The sequence below is a fragment of the Nuphar pumila genome, chromosome 11 (genome assembly GCF_984573655.1).
Source record: "Nuphar pumila chromosome 11, dmNupPumi1.hap1.1, whole genome shotgun sequence".
Taxonomy (NCBI): Eukaryota; Viridiplantae; Streptophyta; class Magnoliopsida; order Nymphaeales; family Nymphaeaceae; genus Nuphar; species Nuphar pumila.
In genome coordinates, this window is record NC_143259.1 from 104,802,456 (window position 1) to 104,816,368 (window position 13,913).

The window sequence follows — 13,913 nt, forward strand, 5'->3', positions numbered from 1 at the left end:
TCATGGCATTAGTGTCAATACCTTCATGTTTTCGTCCTTAATAAAAAGATCGGGTCGTTGATTAGCGGGGAAGAAATCTAGGTCACAAGGAACGCGGAGCGACGCATTATTTTGACAACCCAACGACAGGTTTGGCGATCCAGTGCATTATCCGATGCATGGGGCCCACCTTGACCTTTGTCAAGACGGTGCTCGTGGGCGTTGGATGATGACCGTTATCAGATGGTGCAAAATGAATTTTCCAAATATTTCTCTTAAATAAAATTGCTAATATTCGATGGCCCAAAATTCTTGTAAAACATCATAATTTTTTCAACGAAACTTTTTTTTTTCACAGAGAAAGCTGGGGGTTTGGCGGACTGCTACCAGTTATTATACAACCATACCATTGGGGTTCGAACTTGCAACCTCTCAAAACAGACGTTCATTAACTGCTCTTGCCAGACAAATGGAGCCTCGCACCCTCGGTTGGTTTTTTCTTTCTAAACTACATGATCTGACAATTGATGCCTAGCAAAGAGATCATGCAGAAGGCATCTCGAGGTAGGGATGGCAGTGTACTGGGGGACAACGGGGCTCTGCCCCGTCTCGCCCCGTTTGGACAGGGGATGAAGGGCATCAAATGGGGATGGAGGCGGGGATAAAAGTTAAAATCTATCCCCGTGCCGGGATGGACTTACGTTTTTCCCTGCCCCGCCTTATCCTCGTCCCAATCCTGTAAGGGATGACTATAAACTAAGGGAAAACGGGACTCCACCCCGCCTAGCCCCCATTTGAACCGGGGGATGGAGGTGAGGGTGGCGGTTAAAATCCATCCTCATGCGGGGATGGAGGTTTGGATTTTGAAACGAGACCGGGGTGCACTGTCATCCCTATCGAGAGGCAGTGGCCACACCAGCTCACCCTGGCAGAAAAATCTCTACTTGACAGGCTTTCTTTCTTGCTAAGTCTTTGGTAACGATGACAGGTAACCTTTCTTAGGTAATTAAGCTAATGATGCCTTTCTTTGCAAGCGTAGTAGCGCAGAAGTGGTAGGCTCGATCGAAGAAGAGTCATCACGGAGGGCTCGCGTAGCAGTTGTAGGCTCCATAGACCACCCGACCTGACTATTATCTTGTAAAAGGAAAGATTGCATCGGCTAGGCACTAGACTGAGTGAATTTATAATTCGGTAGATGATGAATAGAGACCAAGTGGCTTTCATCTCAAGATGGCAATGAATGGCACTGGTTTTCATATGGCAATGAAAGATTTTATCATGAGAGGAAGAAGTTCAATTGAAAGGATTTGGGTGTTTTCTTCAAAGGTGTTAAGAAGGTCAAGAAGTAAATTTAACCACTAGCTATTTGTGGTTCACATCCATCTTGTCAGTTAGTATCGGCAGAAAATTGATATCATTCATCCTGGAATTGGTTATTTTTTAATAAATATAAAAAATACTTAAAATTATTTTTAAATATTATTTTAATATTACTTTATTGGCTTTAACATGTGTTACGTTCTAATTGACAGATAATATTTTTTTAATTACTTTTTGGCCGATTCAAAATCATTGACATGACCATCGATACCAGCCAAGTCACAGCAGCAGCAACAACAACAGCAAAAGCACAAAAGTAAATGATTAGTGTCTAGGGCTGATTACAATTTGATGCAGTCTTCAAGAACTTCTTAGGGAGGGAAAAGTTGATTGAAGGCTGGTTAAATATTGCTACTCTGTTCTATTGAACTATTGCTAGATCGCCTCCTTGAAAAAGGCTATTGGAGCTATGATCCTTTATCTTGTTGTTTTCTTGGCTAATCCATATCACAAACCATTATCCATTAAGAAACCTTCTTGTGGGCCGCTGTATGGTTTGTTTTGGTGACATAGAGTAAAAAACCTAAGCTTATGCTCATTGCCCTTTGGTCATTTCAATGATTACACATGGTTGGAAGAGGGAGATATTCCATCCTAACTGTCCAATTGAAAGGGAAGCAGATCAGGTCATGTTGAACATGAGCGTTTTTGCTCGTGCTGACATCGCGGCCATCCGATTTGCATTTTAAAAAGCTCAAAAGTCAACAAAACCACGTGGCATTCATCCAAAATGCAAACAGAGGGCCATGATGTCCGCATGAGCAAAAAGGCTCATGTTCAGCATGACCTAATATGCTTCCAATTGAAATGGCCTCTTACTAGGATTATGGAAGCAGTTTAACAGTAAAAAATGGTCATGGATTATTGTGGTGGTTTATTTTTAATATTTACACAGAGAAACCGCCCCCATAAACAAAGACCTAGCCGCGGTGGCTCTGTTTGCCGCACCTACGATCACAGTCCTGACAGCGTAAAACTCTGTGGGCTTACCTCTTACCTCGAGGAAGTCGCCACGCCTCGGCTTGTGCAAGAGGTGATGCCTTTGAGATTTGAAACTAAACTGCCGGCCTAACGGCCTAGGCCCCATCCCACTATGCCAAACCCCTTTGTTGGTTATTAACTTTGACAGGTGATTTGGAAAGACTGCAGCAAACACATCTTAATTGGGCCCTCACTGTCATACATGAAGACAGAGGATCAACATTTTGGCTCAAAATAAATACTCTGACTCTACTACCACCCAGTAAAAGTTCGGGACACGACCTCTTTAATTAAGGTTTTGGGATTTTTTTTTGTTTCTTTTATATTGGCATTAAGCTTACAACGAATGATTGATTTTGGTTAGAATGTTAAGGGTTTTGTTATTTTTTTTCAAAATTACTATAAATCTATGAATCTTTTTAGATTTAGGGTACTGATTTGGATTTTTTGAAATGGCGTAAATGTTTAATTAGGGTTTTTTTGTGTTCCTTTTTTCAATTATCATAATGTATGATAATCAAATGAATGTTTTGATTTAGTAGGTTTTATTTTTTCAATTTAGGGTTTAGGTTTTTATTTAGTTTATTTTTAATAACATAAATGTTTAATTAGGGATTTATAGTTTTTTTGTACTTTTTAACTAGCATTAGGCATGTAATGAATGCATGATTTTAGTTAGAATATTAGGGTTTTTTAATTAGCATAAATCTATGAGTTTTTTTAAATTAGGGTGTTGATTTAGATTTTTTCAAATGACATAAATGTTTAATTAGGGCTTTGCATTTTTTTATGTAGTTTTTTCTTTTCAATTATCGTAGTGTATGATAATACCATGAATGTTTTAATTTTAGGGGTTTTATATGTTTTGTTCAATTGGCATAATGTATGATATTTGTTAGGGTTTAAGTTTTTTATTTAGTTTACTTTTAAAATAGCATAAATATTTAATTAAGGTTTTAAGGTCTTATGCATTTTTTTAATTAGCAATAGGTATGCAATGAATGCTTGATTTTGGTTTGAATATTTTTAGGAATTAAGGTATTGATTTGAACTTTTTCAAATGATGTAAATGCTTAATTACTGTTTTGGGTTTTTTTTGTGTTCTTTTTCTTTTAAATTATCATTAAGCATGATTCTATTAATGAATGAAATGACATACATGTTTAATTTGGTATTTCTATGTTCTTTTTTAATCAACGTTAAACATTATTTCATGAATGCATACTTGATTTTTTGTCATAAATTTTGAAGTTTTATTTTTTATTTTTCAATTAGCATGTCTATAAATGATGTTAGTTAGGATTAGGGTTTTGATTTTTTTTAATCAATAAAAAACTATTTTTATATTTTTAACATTAAAAATACATTTTCAAAATAAAACAAAAAATTATTAAAATATTATTTTAAATATTCATTGGAGATGTCAGAACGTGTTTGCTCATGTAACTAGGAACACACCACCAAAATGGTGTCCATGTGACATGGCTTAGTTCACACCGCAGTTAACATATATATATATATATATATATATATATATATAGAGAGAGAGAGAGAGAGAGACTTTTAACATCAACGACCATGCACCACTGATGCACACTAGTTTTGAGTAAAATGACCTTTAGCGACGGTTAGTGATTGTCACTAAAGGTTATTTTTTCACCCAAAAAATTAGCGGTGATAAAGGACCATCATTAATTTCTTTTTTCAATACATCAACAAACGAGCGTCATTCAATGCTCGTTCAAGAAAAACTCTTTCGATGTTATGGGTTTTTTTTCAACTCTCTCTCTCTCTCTCTCTCTCTCTCTCTCTATTTATATCTCTCTCCACCCCACCCCACCTGATCCCGACACTGCCCCCACCTTCCTCCACACCACCCACAACCCAGCTACAAGGCTGATGTTGGCTTCCCCCGGAGGCTGCCGCCCCAAGAAGCCTGACGAGCAGCAAGATGGCTCCCACCCGCTCGAGGCGAGGAGAGGAGGTTGGGACAAAGAGAACACAGTAAAGGTCGAGTTAGAGGTAAGGACTAAAGGTTACTAAGGTTGGAGGTGAGGACAAAAAGTGAGGAAGGCAAGGATAGATTTGGTGGATCAGAGGCAGGAGGTTGGGGCAGCGAAAAGGGAGGTAGAGGAGGGTGGGGAGGCAGAGAAGGGGCACCGGGGAAGGAACGATGGGCGGTGGAATTGTGCAGGTGGTGGTGGTGGGAGGGGAAAGAAGGGGCAACACAGAAGTCATCCTATCTAGAGATTGGATAACTCATGTTGGTTTATACCAGTAAACACAATTTGTTGGTATGCATATTCTACTTTATATATATACATATAGAGAGGGTTGTGTATGTTCGCCCCCGATGATTCACTGAATCCCACGTCCGTGTTCGGGGGATCGAATGAGCGCCACGTATTCATGCACATGGGGCTCGTATTCCCGTGTATGTTGACATAACTTTGCATCGGACTCTGGTGTTGTTGCAAAGACTTAATCACCCTTACTTGCTTTTCTTGCCCTGAAATGACGGTTCGAGGAAATGACAAAAATATCCTCCATTCAAAAGTTGTGAAACGACGGGTGGGGAAAAGGACAAAAAAGTCCTCCATCTAGAAAGTTTGATGTTAACCATTTAAAGTGGAGACGTTCGCCTGCGCCATCTGCTGTAACAGTTGCTCCCATTATCAACACAAACTTTGCCTTCGTCTCCAGTCGAGCTTTCCGCCTTGTTTTTTATCCTGTTGTACAACACATTGTCGCCTTCTCGTGCCAGCCTTGTGTTACAAAACATTCCAGTGTCTTCTCTTCATTGCTGCTGTCGTTAGGCATCATGGAAGAAAGAAATGATTCACAAACATTCCAACCAGTGCCATTAAGGCACCGTGAGTAGCTTTTCATCTCATCATGCTATCGATGAAGAAGGCATGTCGTCTTGTGTGCCATTAAGGCATTGTTTGGTTATTACAGGTAGATCTTGTTATTACGAAGGTTGGAAACTTATCGATATTTGTAAGACGCTGGGACCTGTTGACAAGAACGCTTGTTTGCAGATGCTAGGAAGGGCCTCTACCCCATCAGGTATCCTACAGTCACTCATCATATGCATTGTATCTCAAACCGCTGTATTAGTAACAGACTCTCATTTTTGTGAGATACATTTTTGTTAGTTAATATCGATTTGTTTGCTATTATGTTCAAGTTCTTCCTTATCGATTTGTAATTTATTGTGTGATATATTTATCGACCTTTTAGATAGTATGTTTTTGTATCGTCGAGTTATAAGTTATAAATACTGAACTGCCGTATCGATTTTCAATATCTGACAAATCGCTATACATATCGTTTTGTAAGATATTATATGTTTTGTAATATGTATTTGTAAGATATTTGTACACAGACTTTGAAAACGTTTGGGTGCAGAAACACATCTTGACACGCATGGCGGGGCGATTTTCGCATGCATATCGTTGCTCTCTCAGCGACTTCTATTGAACTCGCTTTAGAGCCTCGTGGATATTATGAGAGCGTTATCGTCAACACACATGTACGACATGTTTATTTTATTGGCATGGTAAGCGACACGTCGATGCTCAGCATAAGCAAACATCAAACCGCACTTGCTTTGATACTTTCATTCATTAAATCGTTGCTTTGACTTGCGTAACCCTAGTGGTATCCGTTCTTATATGCATCCTGATTAAATCGTAGTAAACCTATGCCGCTTGCTAACGGAAATTGATATATTGCTTACAAAACATTCCACTGTCTTCTTTTATTTGTCGTTGTTGTTAGGCATTAAGGAAGAAAGCAATGATGCACAAACATTCCAACCAGTTCCATCAAGGCGGCGTGAGTAGCTTCCCAGCATCATGCTATCGATGAAGAAGGCATGTCGTCTTGTGTGTCATTAAGGCTTTGTTTGGTTATTGCAGGTAGATCTTGTTCTTACGAAGGTTGGAAACTTATCGATATTTGTAAGACGCTGGGACCTGTTGACAGGAATGCTTGTTTGCAGATGCTAGGAAGGGCCTCTACCCCATCAGGTATCCTACATTCACTCATCATATGCATTGTATCTCAAACCGCTGTATTAGTAACAGACTCTCGTTTTTGTGAGATAATATCGACTTGTTTGCCATGTTGCTGCAAACACAAATTGATATATTGCTTAAAACATTATTGAGCTTATCATCAGGTTGTAATAAAGACTATGTAGCTCAATCAATAGAAAGATCTGGAGAATTGAATATCTATACTTATGTCCCAACTGAAGAATTGAACATCTGCACTAACGATGCACATGAAAAGAAGGGTGCAGGCATTAGACCCACTATTGACTTGAATGTTCCAGTGGAAGAAATGCAATTCAATGATGAGGTAGACTACCATGACAGCGCACATAATAAAAGTGTATGCACCGGGAATGTACACGGAAGTACACCTGACTTCAATGTTCCAGGAGAAGAAATGCAATTCAATAATGATCCTGATTTTGATGTCAGTACACTTAATAAAACCGTAGGAACTGGGAATGTACATGGAATTGCACTTGACTATGTTCCTGTAGAAGGAATGCATTTTAATAACAAAGAAGATGCATATAAATTTTACAATGATTATGCCTTAAAAGTTGGCTTCAGTGTGAGAAGGTTTTCTTGGTCAAAAAATGAACAGGGTGTCTTGGTTAGAAAGACATATGTCTGTTCCAAGCAAGGTTGGAAGAAATCAATGGGAAATCCAACTAGGAGCACGCCAGAATCAAGATGTGGATGTCAGGCGAGATTGGTTTTGAGAAGACATCCGAATGGGAAATTTGTCGTGCGTACTTTAATCAGTGATCATAATCATGATTTATCTGCATCATTTATGACTCCTATGCTAAGGTCACATCGTAAAGTAACTGTAGCTCATGCTGCAATGGCTGAAATAGCCTATAGCGCCGGCATTGCACCAAGGAAGATATACAATTTGTTTACCCGCATTGATGGTGGTCGCGAAAATGTGCCATTCACACCTTTGGATCTTAGAAACCACTTGAGCAGGAAGAGGACAGATAACATGAAGAACGGAGAAATATGTTGTTTGGTTCGTTACTTACAGAATAAATCAAGCAATGAACATGGTTTCTTTAGTGCAATGCAAGTGGAGGCAGATGGATATACCGTGAATATGTTTTGGTCAGATTCAAGGTCTAGATTAGATTATGAATGCTTCAATGATGTGTTTGTGTTTGATACTACAGTAAAGATTAACACTGAACAGTGGCCATTTGCGCAGTTTGTGGGAGTGAACCATCACGCACAGAGTTGTATATTAGGCGGTGTTTTTGTGTATGACCAGACCAAGGAGACCTTTGAGTGGTTGTTCAGAGTATTTACACAGGCAATGAACGGGAAGCATCCTGAAACTGTACTTACAGATGGTGATCACGCAATTGCGGCTGCAGTGCTTCATGTGTGGCCAGATGCACATCATCGCCTGTGTTTGTGGCATATCTTTTAAAATGCAACAAAGAACATAGGACACATATTTAATCATAATACAAGGTTTGACAAACATTTTACAAGGTGAGTACTTCATAGCGTAGACGAGGTCACCTTTAAGTCAGATTGGAACAAAATGATTAAGACATACGACCTTGTTGACTGTCTGTGGTTACAAAATTTATATGCAGAAAAAGAGAAGTGGGCATTGGTATATGGAAGACAATACTTTTGTGCAGGTATGATAAGCACACAAAGAGCCGAATCTATGCATGTCACGCTGAAGAAAACCCTGTATTCATGTTTAACAATGTTTCGTTTCATGGAACAATATGAATTATTTGTAGACAGTCTAAGACAGAATGAGTTTGAACAAGACGTGAAATGCTTCAATACACGACCTTTAACTTTTGGCATGAAAATATTGATGCGACCTGCAGCTCTGTATACACTAACTGTATTTGAATGGATCAAGAAAGAGGTGTTGTGTAACGCCCCGGATTTCCAAAACAAAGCTAAGTTAAAATTTTCATGAATTTCTTTTTTTTTTCTTTGCAGCGGAATTTAGAAAGCTTTTAGCAGCAGAATAAGACGATAATGAGTCGTCGGTTTTAGAAAACTCCAAGCACGTTGCAGGTATGTGGCCAAGCAACTCATTGACCACCAAAGTGTTCCATTTTATCGAAAACCACATGTTTATTACAACACTACTGCTTAGAAAAGCAGTGTAGGTTCAAATAAAAAGGAAGCAGTACAACTCTGTCTAGAGAAACCCTGGAACTCGATGCCGCCTTGCTCCGCATATCGCCACGCAGGTTCAACACCTGAAATCCCCATAAAACGGGGTCAGAGCCACTGATGGTCTGGTAAGCATGCAGTTATACATTTATTCAACTCAAGTAAATGCATAGACCACTCAGGGTCGCAGTTCGTAATACGACGCTCAAGCCTCCATGACTTAGCGTATATCGCAAAAGCCTCATCAGGGCTATGAGTTGAACATCCACGCAAGTAGTCATGACTTCGCATAAGCCTCTTCAGGGCTGTGAGTTAGAATAACCTCTCAAGTCTCTACGACTTAGCCTTGACTTCCTCAGAGTCACGAATGGATGTCTAGCTCAAGCCTTTATGCTTGGCACATCCGTATCCTACGAATCTAAGGACAGCTCTCCGAGCTTCACTTAGTCGTACGGATATCAATGGTGTTCTTTTCCAATCGGTCCAGTAGTATACCGACCATGACACCTTCACAAAGGTTATGCAGGACTGACTCAACAACGTCATCCACTCATACATTCAAAGTAGCGCCGTACCTAAACTAATGCTTTGTTTCGATAATTGCACCTCCCCCTGGGCTTAGGGGACTCATATCTGGGCGACAACGCGACGATCTGGGGGTTGATTATTCTATGTATTTTAGATACCCCAGAGGCCTGTTGACCCCATCCCCCTAGTAGGACGGTACAGCATACCGGAAGAGATCCTTACTAGGTATCCGAATGCATTCTGCTACTGCAGTAGTTGGGTTCAATCCTTAGATATTTAAGGATAACCACGACCTCCATACCTCTGAGTGACGAAGGCCATCAATGAACTCTATCAGGTTCGGGTGAAATATATGTCACTCAAGGCTGCGCCATCACCGTCTTCCTCGGTGAGAAATTCTGAAAGGGGCCTGCCGGTCTTACAATTACTTGACGAACATTGCATGCCTATAGGGCAGCCTTTGAGAAGTATGTACCCGACCCCAATCAACCATACGGTTTTCACCGTGGAACAAAGGTTTTATTCATATGCATGCTTAACTATGCTCTCGGCACTTCGGCCTTGACGAGCACTTCACCTCTTTCGGTGGAAACAACACACTCCGGCTCAGCGGCCCTTACGAGTCTGGTTGTCTGATAATTCTCAATGAGCATGCACATGACTCGATCACTACGGATCGGCTACTCGGCGTATTTTTATGCAACGAGCTCAGGACCTTGTCAAGGCGCTACCACTACTTTGGTGCAACGGCTCTTACAAGTATGATGCCCTTGCAGGTGTCAGGGAGACGAGTCATTCTGACATCGTTCACACAAAGGACATCATTGTGCCACTTAACTGGTTTTGGCAGCTCTTCTGCCAACCATTCTGTCAACACCTTCTCTGCTCTACCGGCAGTGGTGCGACGAACCCTTCTACATCGTAGAAGGCGTTCCATAACTGGGTAGTACTTCTGCTACGTTCTTTCTGAGCCATTCTTAGCTCCTTCAGGAATTTCAGCAGCACTTCCTCTCTTTTACGGAGAAAGCGTGCGTTTCTTTTATTCGTTTCAGCGGCATCTCCCCTCTTTGGTGGGAAATCGCTACGCTTAACTCGGGAAATGGATGCGCACTGTTGTGCGTACTTTGCATCCATCAAGGTTGCAGGAACCTTGGGCCATAGCCAGGCCATACGTAATTGATTTAGTCTTTACGTAAAGAGCATTTTGCCAAAAGGCGAAGCCTTTCCAATAGGGGCTTCATTCGTCAAGCAGAATCTTGTACGAGGAGCGGTAAAGGAATCACATGGGCGATTTTGGAGTTGATCTCCGTTTGAACGCTCACTTACGCGCCATATATGTAATATAAGCAGAAGCCTGTGCTTTATACAGCGACGGCGTAAAGGAAATGCATATACTATTGTTCAGGGTGTGTAACTGAACGAAATATTCTACATATATAACAAAACAGGAGCCTTGGCATCGTTCGACGCGACGGCGTAAGTAAATACATTGCAGAAAGCAGGAGCCTTGGCATCGTTCGACGCGACGGCGTAAGTAAATGCATAATCGGAAGTGCAGTAATCGGAAGTACAGAAAGCAGGGAGCCTTGGCATCATACGACGCGACGGCAAAGGTAAATTACATGGCCTGTGCGATATAAGACGCGTCGGCAGTATCAACAGATATACACCTAGATCTGTATCCAACGATAGTTACGAGGCGAGCGAGTGAACACCGAAGTGTCCTAGAGGGCTCAACCAAGAACTAGGGTGAGATACTATTTTGAAGAACGCATATACTGCGTATTCGAACATATATATCCGACGATAGTTACGAGGCGAGCGCGTGAACACCGAAGCGTCCTAGAGGGCTCAACCAAGAACTAAAGCAAGATACTACTTCAAAAAGTATATGCTATATACAAACAATCAAATACTTGAGAGAGATGGTTTAATGAAGCGAACTTACTTCAAATCGTGGAAGAAACGGCTCCGGGTTGCTTCTTCGGCTTCGAGCCTTCCTTCGAGAGGTCAGACTAAGTCAGATGAAGCTGACTTAGTTGAGAAAGAGGTAGAGCAGGTCAAGCTACTCAACCTAAGTGGTTTGAACCAAACAGGGTTCGATCCAAGTCAACTGGGTTCAGCAGGTTTGAACTCAGCTCAAGTAGGCTAAGTCTGGGTTCAGAAATCCAAATCAAAAGCTGGACCAAAAAGGACTTTGACTTTAACTTCAAACCCAACTAGGTTCAAGTCAAGTCAACTGGGTTTGAGCTAGGTCAGGTGGGTTCAGACCTAGGTCAGGTGGGTTAGGACCAGGTCAGGCAGGCTCAGGCTAAGTCAGGTGGGCTCAGGTGGGCTAGGCTATGTAGGGGAGGTTTGGAAAGGGAGGAGAGAGAGAGGGCTAGACGATTTTTCAAAGGAGGGGGGCTCCTCTATTTATAGATTCTGAAACTTGAGCCCCAAGTTTCAGAATTTCCATTTTAGTCCATAGCTTTTTCAGAAATTCCCTTTGATCTTATCCATCTGACTGTTTGATCTTATCCATCTGACTGTTTGATCTTATCCATCTGAGATATTTCCATGAGATATTTTCGTGGGTCCCACCGGATATTTTCTGAAGAATATTTCTGTGGGTCCCACCAACATTTTCGTGGGTCCCACAAAAAAGTTGAGTTTTCGGCATTTTTTTTTCCGAAAAATCTGAGTAGGCCATTATCTTCGTATTGATGCAACTAAGAAAGTTGGCTCGCAGGAATCTCTTGATTTCGATCAGGGAGGAAGTTATGATCTCTAGAGCGTTTGAGCATATATTCGTGAAGATACGAATATCCTAAGTATATTTGGAACGCAGGAATCAGTTTGATTCGCTTTACGATAAAAATGCTATTTTTTATTGAAGAATGCCTCAGGAATTTATTCAGAGTTATCTGAAAATTTGCGGGTCTTACATGTTGCATGTCATGAATTGCAAAATAGAAGAACTGGTGCAAACCGAGAATATGCACAAATACCATATTTTTTGTCAGGGCGAAAAGCATCAGGAAAGGCAAGAAGCGCATGTCACGTACAATGTCGACAACGGAAGGGTAGAATGTTCGTGCAAAATGTATGAATTCAAAGGTATCCTATGCTGTCATGCATTAAAGGCACTCAATCAAGAGAAGATACAAGAAATACCTGAGTCTTACGTAATGCGAAGATGGACGAGACGCGCGAAGATTGAAATGCTCGTTATGGACAATGCGAGTAAATCTGGTGTTGACGAGAAGTGCCACATAGCCTTCCGTTACCAACAACTGTGTAGGTCATTCATGCATGTTGCTGATTTGGCATCGAGAAGCGAAGAAGGCTATGCATGTGTGAGAAAAGCTGTAACGGAGTTACTTGAAAACATGGAGTTAATTCACATTAAGTCTGTTGCAGCGAATGAATACCAGTCGAAGATAATGGGATCGAACAACGTAGGTCAAAATCATGTCTCGCTTGACACTCTCGAGAAGTTGCGCCGAAGCGTAAACATTATCTTCAACAAGTCAATAGTGAACGTTGTTGATTATGATGGACATATTCATGAAGCGCAGGGTATCAAAAGAAAACCTGCCTCTGATCGCAGTCGTCGGAGGGCAAAGGGTGCACTAGAATTGGTTGGCAAGAAAAGGACTAAGAAACAACCAACCTGTAATAAAAAACAACAAAGCCCTTCGAATGAACAGGTATGTAAAACATTATATTGCTTCCCATTGCGTGAAGCTTGTCAAATAGCTAACTCGTGTAATGTCCATCATGCAGCAATACCCTGCAGAAGTACCGGCAAACGTTCAAACCTACATTCCTCCCGACCAGATTTCCGGCAACGATCGCTACAGTTTTACAAGGCTTTTGGTATGTAATCGATGTTGCGAGGAGGTATGCATTTCTTGTGAAACTTAATTCAGTGTTTAATATTTTCTCTTTCATGACAGGCTATGATGCAGTCGACAGATAGGTTTGGGACACAGGAATCTCGTGTGGGCTATTAACTTAGTTGTCATGCCTCTTTGCATGACCCGATCTCCACAATGCCAGATTTTTTGAGAGTTTATAGTCGTTTGTCATTGACGACTTGCGGTTCGTGGTTGAATTTGTTCAAATCGATAGATAGCGGGTTTTTGCTTCTGCAGGAAGGCGAATGATGACATCACTGTATGGCGATTTGTGGTTATCGTTGAATAGCGATATGTGGCATCGCAGCGTAGAACATTGTTGATTATTGTTGGACTGTCAATCTTAGCGTGATGCAAAGGATTGTTCAAGTGTGTTGCGATGTGTGGCATCGCAGCGTAGGACTGTCAATCACTGTGCTACGATGCCACAGATCGCTATTCAACGATAACCACAAATCGCCATATACCTCCAGACAACTTCTTCTCCAGCAAATCTTTCGCGTTCCCGACACCTCCACTTGCCTTTTGAAATCATTATTGTTATCTTGTGAAAAGTTGTATCCATATATTATAAATAAAAGGTTACTCAATGTGTATTTTCCAACGGATACCCATAAATGTTTGAGTTGTCGTACAGTATTCATTGATCATGTTGGTTGAGCAGTACATCTTTTAGGTCATAAATAGTCGCACCAGCACTGGAAGGTGTGTTTGTCTTCTACTTCGTGAACCAGCAACAACCAAACCAACGGTTCCTTCATAAACCTGGAGATCCGCCCTCGAACATAGAAAATTATAGTCGTTGAGGCAGACGAAGATAGCTACACGACCAACAATGGCGAATCATGGGTATATTGTCTACACATAGTCTACATGTTCAGCAAAATCTGTCTCTTTCATGCGTTTTTTGCGATTTGTTTTTGTGTACTAT